We start from the raw sequence: 22,877 nt of genomic DNA, 5'->3' as shown, positions 1-22,877 counted from the left end.
AGGGAGCTGAGAAAGGGGGCCCAGGGCAAGGAGAACATCCAGAGGGACCAAGTGCAGGTGGCTGAAGCTGCACATGTGGAAATTTTGGGAAAATAAAGTTGAGAGGGAAGAGGAGGGAAAGGTGAAATATGGCATGGAGGAGCATAAACAGTGGGACTGCTGCAATCGTCCTACCTGGATTAGACTGGTCGCTCCTCTAGGCTCCGATCTACCTTGTCACCATTACATAGCAGCCATGCTATTCGGTTGGTTGACTCCATCCTCATCTGTAGTCCTGGACTCTGATCAGCCTAAGGCAATCATGACAAATCATCCTTGATGATGTGATAGGCTCAAGGATGGACAGGTAACCTATAATTTAAGCCAAATCATGATATAGATCCCACTTATCCTTGCTCAGAGTGATGGCTTGGAGCTAGGCACCTGCTCTAAGATGGCACAGTTTATATGAAACCCGATTCTTGTGTTTGATGGTAGGGGAAAGAGATGTCCTCTGTTGTCCTGGATGTCATGGTATGGGGTATAAACCATGAAATGACATGGCAATGATAGTTAAATTACCAAAATGCAAGATATTTTCCGTGAATCTCCTCCTGACACAGTAAGTGAATTCATTCATTCACTGTTTCTTATTTGTATGGTAAACATATTCACTGAGATCGGTTCCAAAGAGTATGAGAAGCAGCGGCGTCTCCAGGTATTTAAAACACAATGAGTAAGCTCTTCCTCCAAGCTCTTTCCTTTTTTGATGTCTATAGTTACTCACCCAGAGTCAAACTTGAAAGATCTTTGCAGGCTTGCTTTCCCAGCTTTTCTGTTTACCAAGGTATTCTCTACAAAATCTCTGAAAATTATGTCTTCTGTTCCTTATCGGTAGGTTTAATAACCTCAACATAGGACAAATATAGAGCTTTGCTCTCTTCTAGTAAACATTTCTGTTGGTTTCTTTTTTCTTCTTTTTTGAGGAAGATTAGCCCTGAGCTAACATCACTGCCCATCTTCCTCTACTTTTTATATGTGGGACGCCTGCCACAGCATGGCTTGATGAGTGTGCATAGGTCCGCACCCGGGATCTAAACTGGCGAACCCGGGGCCATCAAGCAGAAAGTGTGAACTTAACCGCTGCACCACCAGGCAGCCCCAACATTTCTGTTGGTTTCTTAAGCAAACACTCTGCTTCAGCCACTGTGGGGTCCTGTTTAGGGGATAGAAGTTTCTGCTACTGAGAATCTCCTTAAGAAAGGATTGAGACCCTAGTATAAAATGTGAGGCAGGTTTGTAATTGGACTTGAAGAAAACGGCAGCTGAAACATAAGCTTCTTGGAATTTCACAGTTGGTAGGAGTTGCCTGTATTGTCAGAATTAGACCATCCAGGGAAGTGAGTGAATGAATTTGTGACAAAGCTGCTCCATTTGTGAGAACGTGTAAGGTGCTGGGTATTGCAACCACACACCTGCTTCCCATCTCCTGATTACTTGATGTAAAAGTAACTTGATCAAGTTGAAAGATGAGAATTTTTAAAATATGAAATTGTGATGAATAGTAAAAGGGTGTAACTTAGTATTTGATGTTTTTCTAATTTATTAATTAGATTTTAATTTTCTTCTAAACTTTTTAATGGCATATAAGAGATTTTTTTTTAAGGAAACCCAGACATGTGGCCAGATGGCTACAGTCAGCTTTGTAAATGAGAGAAGATTTAACACTTCATTGCATCATCACAATTGTAAATGTTTATATTCACTTCATTATGAATTCCTTAACTGTTAATTATTTTAACGGCTTGTAGTGGTCTTTAAAAAAATTCTTTTCTTATTCACAAGTGAAAAGAAGTTTAATTGACCAAGTTCACAGCAAGTTGAACACTTACAGACAATTTCTCAGTTCTAGAAAGAAGGATTAAAAGATAGTTTGTGAGTACAAGGATGCACAATGCCAGCGAAAAACGAGGGAAGGGAAATTTCTTCTCCAAAGAAATCTGGCCACATCTATGCACAAACATATTTTTCATCACAGGTAGGAGTAAGAGATTAGGAGAAATTTTAGCAAGAATAAAGGAAAAAAACTATATTAAGTATCAAGAAAATTAGTACTAGCCATTTTTGCTTTGAAATTCGTTTTCTGTGTGATGTTAGTTGGGGGCTAGAAACATTCACTCGTGAATTTGATAACTTGTTAATGGTTTATTAAGTGCTTGTAATACATTGTCTTTTCATCTTTATGGAAACCCTGAGAGTATATATTTTTGCCTCCACCTAACTAAAGAAAACAATGAAGATCAGGGAGCCTTTCCAAAGTCACTCACCCGCCCGGCAGCAGAACCAGCACTTTGATTCCTCATCAGGGTTTGTTAGAAACTTATGAAAAGAGTGAAGGAGAGAGACTGATCCAGATGGCATGGTTAAAAATGACATGGTGAATTTGATAATTGATGTGGTCTATAAGTTTCAGCAATGATTTATTTATGCTTTGCTCAGTTTTCTGTGGTGATTGAAATTCAGTACCTCAATATTTGAAATGGGAAGCAGAGGACTATGAACAAAGTGTGTATTTGTGCTCACACATTTGTGCCTTTTGGTTTTGTTTAATTTTAATTATTCTGAGATTTGTAAACAGTGGTCACTAAGGATTAGTTTTTGCAGTCTTACTACCATGTGTTGTTGTTACCGAGGTGAGCACATAGTCTCTTTTTCTGGTTTATAGATGATTCTCAAGTGACATATATCAGTGAATTTATAGCTTTAAAGCATTTATTTGTAAATAAGACAGACTAAAAGCATCTGAAATAAGATTTTAATTGAGGAAACGAAAAAGAACAACAGAATCAATACAGAATTAGAAGGTAGAAAATTAATTTAAGAGTACTAAAATTTAAAATAAAAAGCGAAGCAAAATATTGATAAAAATTCATAAAGGTAGGGGCTGGCCCCGTGGCCAAGTGGTTGGGTTTGCACGCTCCGCTGCAGGCAGCCCAGTGTTTCGTTGGTTCGAATCCTGGGCGCGAACATGGCACTGCTCATCAAACCACGCTGAGGCAGCGTCCCACATGCCACAACTAGAAGGACCCACAACGAAGAATATACAACTATGTACTGGGGGGCTTTGGGGAGGAAAAGGAAAAAATAAAATCTTTAAAAAAAAATTCATAAAGGTAACTGACAACACTAAAGGCTGGCTTTTTGAGAAAATTAATAAAAATATAAAAACCTCTCAGAAGTGATTAATAGAGTAATAAATATTAGAAAAGCAGATATATTTCAGGTAAGTAATATACTGGTTAAAATAAGAAAATGCTAAGTGTAATTTATATCAACTCATTTGTAATATATAAAATTTTATTTTAAAAATCCTAGGAGAGAGAGAAAATCTGAATGTATAAGTAATTGTTAAGTAAAATGAACAAGTAGTCGAAATTTCTAGTTGCACAAGGTCCTAGGACCAGACTACATGGAGCAGCAGATAATCACATTTCATATACTTTGTTCCAGGTACAGGATAAGTTGGAAAATAATCCCAATGAACTTTAGGAGGCAAAATTTTCATGACACCAGAGCCAGCAAGAATTCCCCTAGAAAAAACAAAACAAATATGAAAATAGTAATTATCAACTAATCTCATTTACGTATATTTACCCAGAAATTATATATAGAGACTCAAATAAAATATTTAGAAATAATAACCAGCACCAAATGAAGTGGAATTTATCCATAGAATGCAAGGATCACCTACCATTAAAAATCTCTTAATAGAATCACTTCCTTCAACAGATTAAGGATTAAAACCTTATAATCATCTCCAGATTTACAGGAAAGCATTTGATATATTTATTTATTTTATTTTTTGAGGAAGATTAGCCCTGAGCTAACTACCGCCAGTCCTCCTCTTTTTTTTTTTTTTGCTAAGGAAGCCTGGCTCTGAGCTAACATCTGTGCCCATCTTCCTCTACTTTATATGTGGGATGCCTACCACAGCATGGCGTGCCAAGCGGTGCCATGTCCGCACCCAGGATCTGAACCAGCGAACCCCGGGCTGCCGAGAATCAGAACGTGCGCACTTAACCGCTGGGCCACCGGGCCGGCCCCGCATTTGATATATTTAAATGTTTACTCTGATAAAACATTACCAACTCAGAATAGAAGGAAACTTCACTGTGTGGTCAATTGTAGCTACAAACAACCTACATGAAATATATTTAATTGTGAAGCTTTAAAGCATCCAGTGAAAATCAAGACCAAGATGCCTGCCTTCTATAATCATCACTTTTCAATAGAATGCTGGAAGTCCTAGTTAATCCAGTAAGGCAAGAAAAATAGGAGGTATGAAAATAGAAATTAAAGAATAAAATTATCATTTGCAGATCATATGATTTTACACGAGAAATTAAAAAATTAGCAAAATATTGGGAATAGTAAGAGAGCTGATAACTTGTTTAGTTATAAATTTAACATAGAAATAAAACCGTAAGGATTTCAAGGGTATAGGTGTTTTTTTCAGATGATATGATTTCTATGTAGAAAGCTAATAGAACAAAAAGCAAACCATTAGAGCTACCCTAACAGTTTAGCAAGGTATTTAGACACAAAGTATGAAAAAATCTGCAACACATTTTATCTAAGCAATGAACCAATAAAAGAAAATAAGATACCATTTATAATAGCAAAATAAAATCTATAAAATAGCTAGAAATTAGCTAATGAATGAATATACAAGAATTCTACAGAGATATTCTAAGTACTATTAAAGATCATAACAGTATTTCTGATAAATGGAGTTGTATAGAAGGGGTTATTATAAAAATTATAATTCTTTAAAAATTATTCTATAAGTTGAGGAACTACCTAATTAAAATTCTAGCTGGATTTTGGAGGTACTAAGTAAACTTTTAAAAAATATTATATGGAAGAATAAATGACTACAAATATCTAAATCATTTTTGAAAGAGATGTGCAAAGGTTTATTCACAGTGGAACAAAGTCCTAAACGCAAAAAATAATATTACAAAGTTAGTAGCATATAATAAAGCAGAATATATGACCTATTGGGGGAAATTGTTTCTTTAACTAAATTCCAAAATTGGAAACTCTAGAGCCTTAGGGAGAAATGGCCTATGGTGGGACATCCCACACAACTTCAACACACCCATACACAGTTCGAGTTAAATAGTGGGCTCCTCACCGTGATGGTGCCCCTGGCTACCTGCCTTGACCCTTAAGGGCTCAGCTCCTCCCAGGGTCCTGTCACTGTCAGTTCCTGCAGGGACAGGGGACCTGGGTTCTCCACCCCTTGGAGAACAAGAGTGGGCATGTTGAGGTGACTGGGCAGCATAGACTATTCTGCATTTTGTTGCTTCTGCACCACAAACTATAAAATTTTTGAAAAAAAGAACAATAAAATTAAACTAAAAGGAAAAATTGTTGAATTTTACTTTATAAAATTAAGGCCTTCTTTTCAATAAAGTATACACTGAACAAAATTAATGAGTGAAAAATTGAGAGACGTATTTGAAAGTCTAAAATTAAAACGTATATATATTTTATACATATATACACAGAGTAATATGGGAAGGTTTAAAGAATGCTGAATAAAATTCATTAATAAATGAAGCATACACATCATACCTTTTGTTAAAGTTAAAGTTGTACTCACACTCATTGGTAATTAGACAAATGCAAATTAAGACAAGGTCTCATTTTACCCGGCCAAACTGGCAACATCAGCAAGCTGCAGAAGCCCAGTGTTTGCGGGGATGTGGGATAAGTGGTGATCCCCATGCACTGATGGTGGTGAAGTAATTCTGGAGAGTTCGCAGCAAGATCTTGTCTAATGATGTGCATGTTGACCCTGCAATCCCACTTCTGAATATTCATAATAGAAAATATTTACCCAGCTCCAGAGGGAACATATATAAAGATGTTTATCACAGTGTTTTCATGGTAGTGAGGTGTGGGCAGCATGCTAGATGTTCATCCCTATGGGAACACATAAGTAAATGCAATAGATGCCCACCATGGGTTCTGTGCAGCAGGTAGAAACAACAGACTAGACAAAGAGTAATATGAAAGGTTTTTAAAAGACTGCTGAATGAAATACATTAATAGATGAAGCATACAATATAATACCTTTTGTGTAAAGTTTTACACATCAAACAACACCACATTTTTATAAGAACACATAGAAACAGAATGATAACATATTAATACATTAGAATGTGGTGAAGAGAAGGAAATGGGGATAAATAAATGAATCAAATGGTTTACAGAGGAGGTCTGCTCAGACCAGAGGATGTCCACGAGCCTGTAAATGGAGGAGAATGATTAACTAAACAATCTGCACTTAAGATTAAAAAGGCAAAATGTAAAACAATAAAGCAAAAATTGGAAAATGTTTAATGATGCTTTCTGGAACTGGGATAATGGATTGCACCAAGGGAAGAACTTTCTCAGAGAAAAAACAAAAAAACATATAATATTTCATAAAACACGTATATTTGTAAGCACAAAGAATCAAAATATCTGCAACATCAAAACTCTCTGGTTGAAAAAGGCAGGTTTTAATAATCATCAAAAGCTACAGATTGGGATGAATTTCTATACTTTACCACTGGGTGACAGTAGAGATTAAAACAAAGTTTCAGCTTCCCAGTTATTACTGAAAAATCTGAAGTCCTCCAAATCATCAAGCAGCTTACAAACCCATGCTTAAAACCACAATAAGTTGCTAGCTCTAAAAATAATTGAAAATGGCTTTACAAAAATATGCACATAAAATTTAAAATATATCAATAATAATAAAGGAATAGAATCCAGGGGAATATATGGCTGGTAAAATATGATGAAGCCAAAAATAGAATAAATTTTAAAAAGTATCATGATATCCTATACATGGGCTACATGTGGGTTGCAAATTATTAGAGGACTGTAAGATGATTAACACAGGATTAATTGCTTATCAACAATGTCTAGAAGGTATAGACAAATAAGTTGTTCAGGAAAAGTATATCTACTCCTGGGCCCGAGGCCACAAGGAAATTCGTACCATCAGTTCCATTGGTGCAGTGAAGAAACTATTTGGTTCAGTGAACAATGTTCTTATGAATATTCATTCAGTAAATTTTGCTGGTTTCATAGGCCTGTTTGCTTTAACTCTCTTAAAGTAGGGTGATTACATCAGCCTAAAGTAAAAAATGACGAAAATAACTATGCAACACAACATGATCTGGTCCCATGGGCAGCTCTCTGATGTTCTGGCAAACTCAAGGGGAGAATTTACATTATCCTTAGGAATGAATAGACTCTAAGTCTCCCATAAATAGTTGTTATGTTGAATTAATATAATTATTTTTGAGCAGCACAACTTTTAGATTAGGTACTCTAACATACACCTTATGTACAACAGTTTTATATTATCTGTTAAATGCAGAGCAGTAACTTTAATAATCAGTTGAGCTGCGGGTGCAACTGCCAATCGGAAATTTCTTGTGGCTTTTGGAGATCTACTCAAGAACTGTTGCTTGAATCTCAGGTTTGCTCCTAGGAGGCTGATAACACCCTTAGAGAGTACCAAGATTCTTCTTGAGATACGATTTTGGTTCTAAGACATAGATGCGTGTTGGCCCGACTACAACTCCCTCCATCCCCAATGCACAACCAATTCTACCTTAGAGAGAATGTCGGATATGACTTCAGATAATATTTCAAACAATTATGAGCCCTAATTTGGGTACAAAGTGTCCTGAGAAAAGCACCTAGGGTCTTTGAGCTTTGAATAATGTTATTTACAGGTTACCTCTTCAAGTAAAATTGTTACCAACTATTCACTGACATACTCAAATAGATAGATGAATTGTCAAATGGGCTTATACCCACTGATTATCTTCCAGAATCTATTTTCCACTTACTCTAGAATAAATCAACCCCCCAATTATCAGCTGAGTAGAATAAAAGCTGCATCTCTTAGGCACCCTTTCAACTCATTGTGGTTACGTGCCTGCAGTCTGACCAACGGAGTGTGCAACTTCTGCAAAGTGGATCTGAAGCAGTGGGAGGCGGGTGTGCTTAGCTTCTTCCTTTCTCCTTATTGCTGGCTAAAAGGCGGTCTTGGTGGAAGACCTCTGGCAACCATCTCAGAATACAGGATGACCTTTGGAACGATGGTCAAGCAGGTTAAAGATGACAATGAAACAAACAAAGCCAAACAAAAATTGCAAATAACCCAAAACAAAAGAGGAAGCTGGGAACCAAGTGCCTGACCAATGGAAAGGCAGAACAGCCCTGGATTGCCTACTTCCAGTCTCTTCACAAGACAGAGAAATATAACTACATCTTTTTAAAGATACTGTTCATTTGAATTTTCTGTCACTTGCTCCCGAACTTGAACCTAAGGAATCCAGAATGTCGGCTGAAGAATCAATTAAAGATTGACAACTTCGGTTCATGAAATGTTTACCTGTAGCTCTTTATTTTTCTCATTGTAATGACCTGCGTGGATTATTATTTATTTTTTGCCATTTTTGTTATATAAATACATTATTATCTGTATAATTTCTAAAGAAAGGGAGAAAATGCAACAAGACCTTCCAAAATTTGTATGAAAAGAAAAATGTTAGAAATCAGAGTGAAGTTCTGGGGAAACAGTACAGTGAAATATTCATAACACATCTCACTGAGGTAATCCAAAGTAGAAAGTGTAGCTTCACCTATATTGAATCTAGGGAAGAGTTGTGACTTAAAACAAAAACCAAGGAAGTTATAATCAAAGCTGGAAAAAAATTTTTAGCATACATTTTCATTAATTTTAATAAGATGAACAACTGATGTCTGTAGTTTAGGGGAAAAAATTCAATCCAGGAGAGAATTAACAAAGCTACTGGGGCCTTTGTTAGAAGACGACTATGGAGAAAAAAGTGTTGTGGAAAAAGATGACAAATTAATGTGTGAGAGGCTTTTGGTGGAGCCAAAGCAAATGGCCTTTGGCTTTAGAAATTAGGGTATGACCACATGAGTTTTGACCTTGTTGGTGTGCAGTGGTTCAACATCACTGGTTTTTATATGCTGTGCAGCAAGCTCTTTGTTGCTGTGGCCTGGACAGGCAGCTGTAGGATTGTGCATCTAGTGTCCATTTGAGATTTTTATCATGGAAGATTGCTGCTGCTCAGAATCAATTTTTCAAGTCAAGTGGCTGTTTTTTATATAAAGGAGTATCTTAGGCAAGCTTTTGAGGAAAGAGACTCAGATGGACATGTGCACGTAGAACATTTATTAGGGAGTGCCCTCAGGAGCAACCTCTGTAAAGGGAAAGGCAGAACTGAATAGAGGGAGAGGTTGAACTGTGATGAAGTTGCAGCAGAGGATTTAATCAAGGACACAAGAGTTCTGGAGCTAGGATGGTCTTTCAGAGATTTCCTAGAACCGGTAATGGGGTTGTACCTTTTTACTCCCATAGTTAATGTGTGCTCTCCCCAGGGAAGGAAGATTCTCTTGGAAAAAGCCACTCTCTTCCACTGAAGACAATTTCTGGAGAGGGACCTATCTGTGAGCAGTCAATGGTCAATACTCCCCTAAGCTGATGGAATGAGCATATTCGTCCTGAAGGGGCTATGTTGGTGGCTTGCCACAGCATCCTCTAGAGCAAGAGAGTATTCCTATGGAAGAAGAGATTTACTTGCTGGCCTTAAATAAATGCACAAGCCTAATAAATAAAGTCAGTGCTGAAGACACAGACCATAAGGCCAAAGCAAATCTTAGGCAATGTGCCTGAGACTCTATAAGCACTGACCTTCAAATAGGCTCCTTCAGTAGTAATGGCTGAGGCACAGATTCTGTTAAAGGAATCAGAGAGCTCTTAGAAATGGATTATTTTAAAATATTAGGCAGAAAAACCTAATTTTTGCCTTGACTTTCAGTCTGGATTAGGTATGCAGCCTAGATGGGATGCCCCAAATTTGGTTCCTCTCCTATATTATTTTGGCTTCATAGTCAAGAAGGAGACCTGTAAAGAAATTAACCTTTAATTCATGTGGCTTGTACACAGGCTCAGGAGTCACCTCCCACTTTACAGTCTCAATTTTTCTACACTGGCTCTGTTATTGCCTAGATTTGTGAGATGCAAATTGTGGCTTCCTTTCTGTAAGGATGGTAAGTTTTATTAAGAAACAATAAAAAAGAAACAGAGAGCCATCTGCTTTAGAAATGGTAGACTACCTAATTTGGACAACTCTCATGTCAAGGACAACTAGAAAAACAAAAAAAATTTAAAATAAAATCTGCCTCAAGGCATTGAAAAACCAAGAAAGGAGAGGAATTCCTGGGTCCATACTTAGGAGAAGACAGAAACTCACAGAGGTGAGCCATGTATCTTGGGCTGTTTTTCCCCTGGGGAATCTGCTGATTCCATGAGAGGCAGCTAAAGAGGCAGAGAAACTCAGCAAAGCTTTCAGCGGACTCACCAATTTTCACAGATATCATTGGAGCCCGAATTTTGAGTTGCAGCCTTAAAGGGCTTCATGCTAGGAGTAGGTGTGAAGTAGAAGGAGAGTAACCTTTGCAGAGGCTATAATTAAGTTTCAAATTATCTTAATCTCTGAAACTAATAAGGTAATTTTCTATTGCTAATGCCCTTAAATGATTCCAGAAGAAGATAACATTATCCTAAGCCCCAAATGACTTCTATATTTTTTAAATGTAAATGATCAATAGTCAAAAGCAGAAACAAAGACAAAAAGAAAATAAAACAAAACAGCACCCAGCCAAATAAAGAGACAAGGTAAAAAGTACAAAAATAAAGAAAAAAAAGGGCAACAGAGAAGAGACACAGACTTACTTGGTCCCTAGATAATGAGTTATCAGATATACACTTTAAAATATGTGGGCTTAAGAAGCTCAAGGAGATAAAAAGAAGATGGAGAATTTTGACAGAGAAATGGAAGCTATAAAGAAAGAACAAATGGAAATTCTTTAATAGAGAAAGGATATTATGATAGCAGCAAATGAACAATGATAGCAGCAAAAAGAACAATGAACGGATGGTTGTAATAGGAGATAAGACCCCAGTGAAGAGAGAATTTGTGAACTGGAAGATAGATTAGATGAATATATCCAGAATGAATTTTGGAGTGACAAAAGTTTGGAAAAGATAGAAAAGACGAAGTACACCATTGAGAGAATACCAAGAAAAGGTCAAACATACAAGCAGCTGGAGTCACAAAATAACAGAAAAGAGAAGGGAGTAGATAAGGGTTGAGATGAAATAGTGGCTGATAACTCTCCAAAATAGAAAGTGAGGTTCAATAACTCCAATGAACCAAGGCAAAATGAACACAAAGTAAGGCATACCATGTACATCATAGTGAAACTACTGGAAACCAAAGACAATGAGAATATCTTAAATAGTCAGAGACAAGAGACTCATTTCGTAGAGAGGAACAATAAATTACACTAACATCTGACTTCTCAAAAAACACAATAGAATCCAGAAACTAGTGTAATATTGTTTTCAGCAAGCTAAGACAATAATAATGAAGATCTAGAATTTTGATCTCGTGAAATATCCATCACAACTGAAGGTAAATATTTTTTCTTTTCACAAGGAAAAACTGGAGGGGGCTGGGCCCATGGCCGAGGGGTTAAGTTTGTGTACTCTGTTTCGGTGGCCCAGGGTTTTGCCTGTTTGAATCCTGGGCATGGACATGGCATTGCTCATCAGGCCATGCTGAAGCGGCATCCTACATGTCACAACTAGAGGGATCCACAACTAAAAATACACAACTATGTGCCAGGGGGCTTTGGAGAGAGAAAAGGAAAAATAAAATCTTGAAAAGAAAAAAAGAAAAAAACTAGAATAATGTGTCACCATACAAGGAAATACAGAAAGGTATTCTTTAAGGAGAAGGTAAACTTGTACAAAGGGATAGAAAAACTAATTTGATGTTGGAATTCAGGTCAGAGGTTATGTTTAGGGATGAGAGATGGAGTAATTTTGGGAGTGGCCTAAGGAATCTTCTGAGGTGCTGGTGATATTCTACTTCTTGACCTGAATGGTATAACACAGGTTTGTTCTCTGTGATAATTCAATGAACTTTAGAATTATGATTGTGTCCTTTCTTGAATGCTCATTATTCTTCAATAAAAAGTTTAAGTAAAGATAGGAGGTTTTGAAACCTTTATTGCACCCACTTTTTTTCAATTGGTGAAAAAATAACTATATTTTGGTTTGCTTTTAAAAAATGTCATAGGTATTATGATTTAATTTATATTGAAATTCTTTAGGAAAGAAAAAAATCATCTGATGAATAAGAATGAGTAAAGGATCAGCAGAGTTATCATATGATAATAGAAAGAGGAAATGAGCACTCCATAATAATACTTGAATACATAATAAACATTCAAAAATGAAATATGATTAAATTATATAACTATGAATGCTGTGGGATTATGGCTATATGAAAATATTGTCATGCTATGAATGAATATATAATATGGGTGTTTCAGTTTTGGGCAAGGAAAAGTCAAGCATTCAAAGCATCATACAAGAAAATGGATTAGTATTCTCTTCATTTAGCAAATACTCTAGCAAATTAATCTAAATTACGGCAGAACATATATGCAGAAGACTAACATTAACAACAAATAATATAACACATTCCTTATGGAATGAAATACAAAACCAAGCAAACAATATTATGATGGAGGTGATGAATCAAATAATTTTAAATAAGGTAAGAAATGCTAAATATTTTCCTCTAGGGTTTGATAATATAGCCTCAGATATAAGCCAGGTAAAACAATTATCAAATTTGTGTATGTCCAAATGCATATATTTCCACATAAAACATTTTTTTTTGCATTGAAGAATTTTCCCAGTATATTAAATGACTGGAAAGAATTATATAAATCTTTCTTAGACCAGTTAAAAAAGCTGAACACAAATAAAAATGACTTTGGGAGTCAGACATATGACAGTGCCACCCTGCATGGAAAATATAATCAATAGCATTTGATAATCCTTGAACAAATTGTATAGCATTCTATATTCTTTGGTCTGTGCATATTCTTTTTAGAATTTTGGTAGTAAAATATTTAATATGTCTATCTTTAAATAGTTTTAAAAAATGTCATGCAAGAATAGTACTATTACTTTTCTTTTTTTCTTTTTCTTTCTTTTTTTTTTTTTAGGAAGATTAGCCCTGAGCTAACTGCTGCCAATCTTCCTCTTTTTGCTGAGGAAGGCTGGCCTGAGCTAACATCCGTGCCCATTTTCCTCTACTTTTATATGTGGGACGCCAACCACAGTATGGCTTGCCAAGCAGTGCCATGTCCGCACCTGGGATCCGAACCAGTGAACCCCAGGCCACCGAAGCAGAATGTGTGCACTTAACTGCTGCGCCACCGGGCCAGCCCTACTTTTCATTCTCAACAAGTTTGGAGTGTATTGAAAATATAAATAAATATAAAATTAAAACCATTGTTGTGTTCTAAAATTTTTTATTGAGGTAACATTGGTTTATAATATTATATAAATTTCAGATATAGATCATTATATTTCAATTTCTGTCTAGACTACATAGTGTTCACCACCCAAAGTCTAATTGCCATTGGTCACCATCCTCATCTGCCCTTTTACCCTTTTTGCCCTCCTCCTTTCCCCTGTGGAGGCACCAATCTATTCTCTGTGACTTTATGTTTGTTTGTTGTCGTTGTTTTTAAAATTTTTCCCAAGAGTGAAATAATATGATATTTGGTTTTCTCCATCTGACTTATTTCACTTACCATAATGCCCTGAAGGTTGTTGTTGCGAATGGAAAGATTTCATCTTTTTATGATTGAGTAGTATTCCATTGTATATATATATACCACATCTACTCTATCCATTCACCCCCTGTTGGGCACTTAGATTGTTCCCAAATCTTGGCTATTGTGAATAATGCTGCAGTGAACAAAAGGGTGCATATATCTTTTTGAATTAGTGATTCCATGTTCTTTGGATAAATACTCTGTAGGGGAATAGCTGGATCTGATGGTATTTCTATTTTTGATTTTTTGAGAAATCTCCATACTGTTTTCCATAGTGGTTGCACCACTTTGCATCCCCAACAGCAGTATACAAGGGTTCCCTTTTCTCCACATCCTCTCCAACACTTGTTACTTCTTTTTGTTTTGTTTTGTTTTTGTTTTTGTTTTTGTTTTTGTTTTGGAGGAAGATTAGCCCTCAGCTAACTACTGCCAGTCCTCCTCTTTTTGCTGAGGAAGCCTGGCTCTGAGCTAACATCCGTGCCCATCTTCCTCCAGTTTATACGTGGGACGCCTACCACAGCATGGCTGCCAAGCAGTGCCATGTCCGCACCCGGGATCCGAACCAGCGAACCCCGGGCCGCCGAGAAGCGGAACGTGCGAACTTAACCGCTGCGCCACCGGGCCGGCCCCCCACTTGTTACTTCTTATCTTGTTGATTACAGCCATTCTGAAATGTGTGAGGTATCTCATTGTAGTTTTGAGTTGCAGTTCCCTGATAGTGATGTTGAACATCTTTTCATGTCCCTATTGGCCACTCATATATCTCCTTTGGAAAAATGTCTATTCAGATCCTTTGGCCATTTTCTAACTGTTTTTGTTGTTGTTGTTGTTGTTTGGTGTATGAGTTCTTTATAAATTTTGGATATTAACCCCTTACCAGATGTATGATTTGCAAATGCCTTCTCCCAATTGGTGGGTTGTCTTTTCATTTTGGTGATGGTTTCCTTTGCTGTGTAGAAGCTTTTTAGTTTGATGTAATTCTGTTTGTTTATTTTTGCTTTTGTTTCTCTTACCTGAGGAGACATATTAAAAAAGATTCTGCTAAGACCAATGTCAAAGAGTGTACTGCCTATATTTTCTTCTAGGAGTTTTATGGTTTTGGGTCTTACATTTAAGTCTTTAATCCATTTTGAGTTAATTTTTGTATATGGTGCAAGATAGTGGTCTAGTTTCATTCTCCTGCATGTGGCTGTCCAGTTTTCCCAGCACCATTTATTGAAGAGACTTTTCTTTCTCTATTGTATGTTCTTAGCTCCTTTGTTGAAATTTAGCTGTCCATAGATGTGTGGTTTTATTTCTGGGCTCTCAGTTCGGTTCCATTGATCTTTGTGTCTATTTTTTCCAGCAGGGATTTTATAGAAATAGAAAAAAATCAGAAGGAAATGTTTCTGTTTCCAATCAGCATTGTCCCTACCACCTGCCCCATGCATGCTGAGAAAGTAAATTTTCTACTTCACAGAGAAAATGAAAACACAAGGGACCAAAAGTTATGGGACGCAGCCAAAGCAGTACTAAGAGGGAAGTTTTATAGCAATACAGGCCTACCTCAAGAAACAAACAAACAAAAAATCTCAAATAAACAATCTAACAGTACACCTAAGGGAAATAGAAAAAAAGAACAAATGAAGCCCAAAAGCAGTAGAAAGAAAGAAATAATAAGTAGAGCAGAAATAAGGAAAGAGAGGCTAAAATAGCCATAGGAAGGATCAATGAAACTAAGAACTAGTTCTTTGAGAAGATAAGCAAAATTAACAAGCCCTTAGACTCACTAAGAAAAAAACAGAGAAAACTCAAATAAGTAAAATCAGAAATGGAAGAAGAGAAATTACAATGGACAACAGAGAAATACAAAGAATTTTAAGGGAATACTATGGAAAGCTATATGCCAAAAAATTGGATAATCTAGAAGAAGTGGATAAATTCTTAGAATCACACAACCTCTCAAAAATGAATCAAGAAGAACTAGAGAATCTAAATAGACCAATAACAAGTAAAGAAATTGCAGCAGTAATCAAAAAGTTCCCCCCAAAACAAGAGTCCAGGACCAGACAGCATCTCTTACAAATTCCACCAAATATTCAAAGTAGTTAATATCTATTCTTCTCCAATTCTTCTGAAAAATTGAAGAGAACAAGATGCTTCCTAACTCATTTTATGAGGCCAACATTATCCTGATACCAAAACCAGACAAGGACAACACAAAAAAGAAAAATTACAAGCCAATGTCACTGATAAACATAGATGCCAAAATCCTCAACAAAATATTAGCAAATAGCATACAACACTGCATTAAAAGGGTCATACACCATGATCAAGTGGGATTTATTTGGGGATGCAAGGATGGTTCAACATCCACAAATCAATCAATGAGATACATCACATTAATGAAGAATAAAAATGGCATGATCATCTCAATAGACACAGAGAAAGCATTTGAGAAGATCCAACATCTATTTATGGCAAAATCTCTCAATAAAATGGGTATAGAAGGAAAGTATTTCAACATAATAAAGGCCATATATGACAAAACCACAGCCAACATCATACTCAATGGTAAAAAACTGAAATCTATTCCTCTGAGAACAGGAACAAGACAAGGATGTCCACTCTAGCCACTCTTATTCAACATAGTACTGGAAGTTATAGCCAGAGTAATTAGGCCAGGAAAAGAAATAAAAGGGACCCGTATTGGAAAGGAAGAGGCAAAACTACCACAATTTGTGGATTGCAAGATTCTATATAGAGAAAACCCAGAAGAATCCACCAAAAAACAATTAGAAATAATTAATGAATACAGTAAAATTGCAATGTACAAAATAAATATACAAAATCATTTGCATTTCTATACACTAATAATGAGCTAACAGAAAGACAAATGAAGAATAGAATCCCATTTATAATTGTAACAACAACAAAAAAAATAAACTACCTAAGAATTAATTTAACCAAGGAGATAAAAGACCTATACACTGAAAACTATAAGACATTATTGAAAGAAACCAAAAAAAGACATAAAGAAATGGAAAGATATTTTATGCTCATGGACAGGATGACTTAACATCGTTAAAATGTCCATATTACCTAAAGAAATCTATACATGCAATGCAATTCCAATCAGAAGGCCGAAGACATTCTTCATGGAAATAGAACAAAGAATCCTAAGATTTATTTGGAACAACAAAAGACTCCAAATAGCTAGAGAAATCCTGAGAAAAAAGAACAAAGCTGGAGGTATCACACTCCCTGAATTCAAAATATACTACAAAGCTATAGCAATCAGAACAGCGTGGTAGTGGCACAGAAACAGACACATGGATCAATGGAACAGATTTGAGAGCCCAGAAATAAAACCACACAAGAAACAAGTGTTGGAGAGGATGTGGAGAAAAGGGAACGTTCATAAACTGCTCGTGGGAATGCAAACTGGTGCAACTGCTATATAAAACAGTATGGACATTTCTCAAAAAATTAAAAATAGAACTACTATATGATCCAGCTATTCCTCTACTGGGTATTTATCCAAAGAACATGGAATCACTAATTCAAAAAGATATACACACCCCCCATGTTCATTGCAGCATTATTCATAATAGCCAAGACTTGGAAGCAACCCAAGTGCCCATTAATGTAATGAATGGATAAAGAAGATGTGGCATATATACACAATGGAATACTACTTAGTCATAAAAAAGACAAAATTGTGCCATTTGCAACAACATGGATGGACTTTGAAGCTATTAGGCTAAGTGAAATAAGACAGACAGAGAAAGATAAATACTCTATGATTTCAATCGTATGTGGAAGACCAACAAACAAATAAACACATAGTTAAAGAGAATAGATTGGTGGTTACCAGAGAGGAAGGAGGTAGGGGTTGGATAAAAGGGTTGAGGGGGCACGTATTTATGGTGACAAATAAAAACTAGACTATTGGTGGTGAACACAATGCAGTCTATACAGAAGGTAAAATATAATCATGTACACCTGAAATTCACACAATGTTATAAGCCAATATGACCTCGATAAAATAATTTTAAAAAACACCAAATTATCAGTATTAAGAATAAAAGAAGAGATGTTACCACAGATCCTATTATTAAAGGGATAAGGTGGAACTAGTATGAAAAACTTTATGCCAATACATTTGAAAATGTAGATTAGAAACAAAAAGTTTCTTAAGAAACACTGTTGATTGTAACTGAGATAAGAAGAAAGAACATATCTGAATAGTTCTATATTAATAATAATATAATATTTACTAATTAACCTCTTAATATAATAAATGTTAAATATTAAGAATAAAATATAGTAAATGAAAATAAATAGTAATAAATATTAAAATAATCTGTTACTAAAAACCCTCCCACAAAGTACACTTCTGGCCCCGAAGCCTTGTTGAATTCAATCAACATTTAAAGAAGAATATCCATCTCCCATAAAATCTTTCAGAAAACAGAAGAGAAGACAACAGTTCCCAATTTACTTTATGAGGCCAGCATATCCCTAACACTAAAAATTACAAGACAAGAAAATGATATACCAACATTTCTTATAAACTTAGACATAAAAATCCTTAACAAAATGGAACAAAATCTAGCAGTATATAAAAAGATTATTATATGGTGATTATGTGGGGTTTATTCCAGATAAGGAAGATTAGCTTAATATTTGAAAATCAAACACAATTGACCACATTAACAGAATATAACAGAATAATCATGCTATTTTCTCAACAGATACAAATAAAACATTTGAAACATTAAACACTTCTTCATGACAAAAACTCCCAGTAAACTGGAATAGAAGAGAACTTTGTCAATTTGATAAAGAATATCAACTAAATTTACTGCTAATATCATACTAACTGGTAACATGACATGCTTTTCTTCTAAGATTGGGAGCAAGGCAAGGAGGTCTGTGCTCAACATTTGTATTCAGCTTTGTACTGGTGGTTCCAACCTTACTAAGAATTAGTAAGGCTAAAGAAAGAAATTAACATGATAAAGATAGTAAAATTAGAAGCCTAACTATCTTTATTTAGAGATGACGGGAAAGTCTCTATAGCAGAGAACATTTGCTCCTGTTCTAGCCTTTTTCCTCAGATCAGAGCCTGCATAGTTAGTACACAGTTTGCAGTGTTTGTGGGAGAACCAAATTAGCAATATAATCAACTAATCTGGGACAAATGAAAACCATAGAACATCTCATTAAACTGCATCAATGAGCTAAACTATTTTTACTTTATCTAAACTTTAAAATAAGTATGAATAGCTGCAAAACCAATGCAAAATAAGATTTATAGTGCGTAATATACAGTTCAATCTGGGAAAATTGCAGTTTGCTGGAAACAATGGCTACAAAGAAAACTCACAAAAACAAAACCTTTACAGGTAAAATTCAACATTGGATCTGCCAGTTAGTTTTTACCATGTATAATTTTTTTCATATGAAAAGGAATTGATTCCAATGAACATACTTTTAATAGCATATAAATAAAACTGGGAAAAATAGAAACTAATGTGGTTTTAGAATAATGGAATTAAATAGGCTTAATGGAATTTACTTGGTATATACGTTCTCATTGATACTTTAATTTAGAGATTTAAGTAGATTGACTCCCAAAAGCTGTAGAAATTAGGATTTTTAGATTATAAGTGCAATATAGAGATGTCATGTAAGGCTGTGCGTAGCTACGGAAAAACATACGGGGAAAGCAGCCCAGAGTCAGATAAAATCCTCCTCTTAAAGCAAAGTCTTATTACAAAGCCCCCCACATCAATAGAGTTTACTTACAAGGTAGCAAATTGAGGTTGCTTGCTCTTCTTAAAGTGATGAGTTAAGATCAAGGTCCCAACAGATGAACAGCTGTTACTGCAGGTGACTGTCAGCATCAGGCCCTGGGTTTCTCATTCAGAATGGAGTGAAACTGAGCAACATGGAATTTTCAGAGGAAGAGCTGTAACTTGAAGCTTGTGAATGTCTATATTTCACCACTAGGTGTCACTGGGAGTTAGTTTCTGAATAGACTGAGGAGTATTCAAGTTTTCCTACAAAAAAAAAAAAAAAATGATTGATTTTTGAGTACATATTTCTAGTTTATTTGCTTATTAAAACCTGATAATATCGGATACCTCTTGTGTCCTGCCGCACATCTTCTCAGCCCACTTTTCCCCCCAGCCATGGCGAAGGCCAGTGCTAACAGAACCTGACTTGTGCTGCGCTGCTTATCTTTTGCGTTTTTGCACAAAGGCGTTTCTCAGGATGTGGTCGGGAGACCTGAGAAACTGCTTATCACTGTGGATGCTCAAAACTGCAAGAGCAGGGGAATTTACACCCCATGTAGAAATCCTTGACTATGAGGAGCCGGGGTCATGGATATCTGATCCCTCAGTGGACAATACTGAGGCATGATCTGCATGATTCATCAGATGGTTCCAATGGGATCAGATCCGGGTTTTCCATAGTGCTGACCACTCTGATAACGCATCATTGTATTGGCTTTCTCTCCTTTCCTGCTTTGCTGTTCCCAGAGTCCCACTCCTAATACCTGGTGTCATGTCCCCAAATGAAGTCTTACCTATAAATCTCCCCAAGTCAAGATAGTTTACTTTGACTTTCTCTCCTTTCCCGTTTTAGTCTAATTTCTGGAAGGAACCTAAGCATAACCCACTCTTCTGAGAAAGAATATTTTCAGTACCCAGAAGTCTCCCTCATGGCCCCTCTTCCCACTCAACATCCTATTCCGTTTTAACAACTATTCTGATTTCTATCACCATAGATTAGTTTTTATTCTGTTTTTGAACTCTACGTTACTAGAATCAAAAAGTAAGTCCTATTTTGTGTGCCTTCTTGCATTCAACATTATGTTTGTGAGATTTACCATGTTGGGGTGTGTAGCAGTAGATCATTATTTTTCATTGATCAGTAATATTCCACTCTGTGAATATAGCACAATTTATCCCTTCTACTGTAGATGGACTTTGAAGTGTCCCCAGATTTTAGCTATTTTGAATAATGCCACTTTGAACATTTTTGTACCATCTTTTTGTGAACTTGAACACATTTCTCTTGGGAATATACATGGAAATGGAATTGCTGGGTCACAGGCTGTGCATGTTTTTTACATTTTTTTCTTCTTCTTCTCCTCAAAGCCCCCCAGTACATAGCCGTGCATTCTAGTTGTAGGTCCTTCTGGTTGTGCGATGTGGGACACTCCCTCAGCATGACCTGATGAGCAGTGCCATGTCCGTGCCCCGGATCTGAACTGGCAAAACCATGGGCAGCCGAAGCGGAGTGTGTGAGCTTAACCACTTGGTGATGGGGCATCCCATGTTTTTTACATTCAATGGACACTGGCAAACTGGTTTTCATAGTAGTTATACCAATCTATATTCCATCTTCTCCACATCCTCACCCAGATTTGATACTATTAAGTTTTTTGATTTTAGCTATTCTGGTGGGGGTGTAGTGTATCCAACTGTTGTTTTAGTTCATATGTCCCTGTTGACTATGGTACTTAAAATATTTTCATATAACTATTAACTATTTAAATATATTCTTTGTGAAGTACTAGGTTAGGTTGTTAGCTATTTGTGTGTGTGTGGCCTGGGAGGGGGGTCAGTCTTTTTCTTATTGATTTGAAGTTCTTTGTAATTTCTAAATACTAGTCCTTTGTTGGATATACATATTATGAATATTTTTTCCCAGTCTTTGGTTTACTTTTCACTCTCTTAAAGTTATATTTTGATGAAAAGGACTTCTCTTTAATGGGATACACTTTATTGATGTTTTTCTTTATGGCTATTATGATCTACTCCTGTGAATTGTTAACTCCTACTCCAAAGTCATGATGTATTCCCCTTAATTTGTGGTTCTCAAACTTGAGTGGGCATCAGAATCATCTGGAAGGCTTTTAAAGCACCGACTTTTGGGACATACCTCCAGAGAGTCTAATTCTTTAGGTCAGGGAAGAGGTCTAAGAATTTATGTTTCTTACGACTTCCAGATGATGTTGATTCTGCTAGTCTGGGAATCACACTTTGAAAACCATTATACTATTTTAACTTTGATAAGCTTGACTAATTTAGCTTTTATATTCAGATCTACAATATAATTGGACTTGGTTTTTGTGTGTAATTGGTGTAAAATTTTATCTTTTTCAATGATAGTCAATTGACTAATACCACTGATAAGCAGTACCAATTATGTTGTAATTAAATGAACACATATATGGACCCGTTTCTGGACTCCTTATTCTGTTCTTTTCTTCTATAATCTATCTTTGTGCCAATGCAATGTAACACAGTAATATTAATCACTTTAGAGTTATAATAAATCTTGATAACTACTGGAGTAAACTTTTCTACTTTCTCCTTCTTCTTCTTCAAGTGCATCTTGTGAAAGAAGAGGAAAAATAAAATAGTCCTCCTTGGGCTTAATAAAGAAAAATTTGAATTACTTATAAATTTTAGAAAAGAGATTATTTTTTTTTTTTTGAGGAAGATTAGCCCTGAGCTAACATCTGCTGCCAATCCTCCTCTTTTTGCTGAGGAAGACTGGCCCTGAGCTAACATCCGTGCCCATTTTCCTCTACTTTGTATGTGGGACGCCTACCACAGCATGGCTTCCCAAGCACCCAGGATCTGAACCGGCGAACCCCGGGCTGCCAAAGCAGAACATGCGCACTTAACCACTGTGCCACCAGGCCAGCCCAGAAAAGAGATACTTTGAATATAAATATTAGGGCAAAAATTATTAATAAGAAAAGAGTACAAAATACAATACTGTTTGGAAGTTAAAGGTTACCTCCATAAGCCATATCAACTGTCTCTGAAGTCTAGATGTTTGTGAGACACCTTTGTTAAAAAAAACATGTCTGAAAGACAGGAAGACTTTGAAAGGTGAACAAAGTGATGAAGCAGATTTTGAAAAGTGAAAATACTCAGCATTATGAGCTGAATTCTTTCTCCCTGAAATTCTTATGTTGAAGCTGTAACTCCCAATATGTCAGAATGTGACTGTATTTGGAGACAGGGCCTTTGAAGAGGCAATTAAATTAAAATGAAGCCTTTAGGGTGGGCCATAATCCA

Source organism: Equus caballus, chromosome 5, assembly GCF_041296265.1.
Source record: "Equus caballus isolate H_3958 breed thoroughbred chromosome 5, TB-T2T, whole genome shotgun sequence".
NCBI classification, from domain to species: Eukaryota; Metazoa; Chordata; class Mammalia; order Perissodactyla; family Equidae; genus Equus; species Equus caballus.
This window is presented reverse-complemented; position numbering follows the sequence as displayed.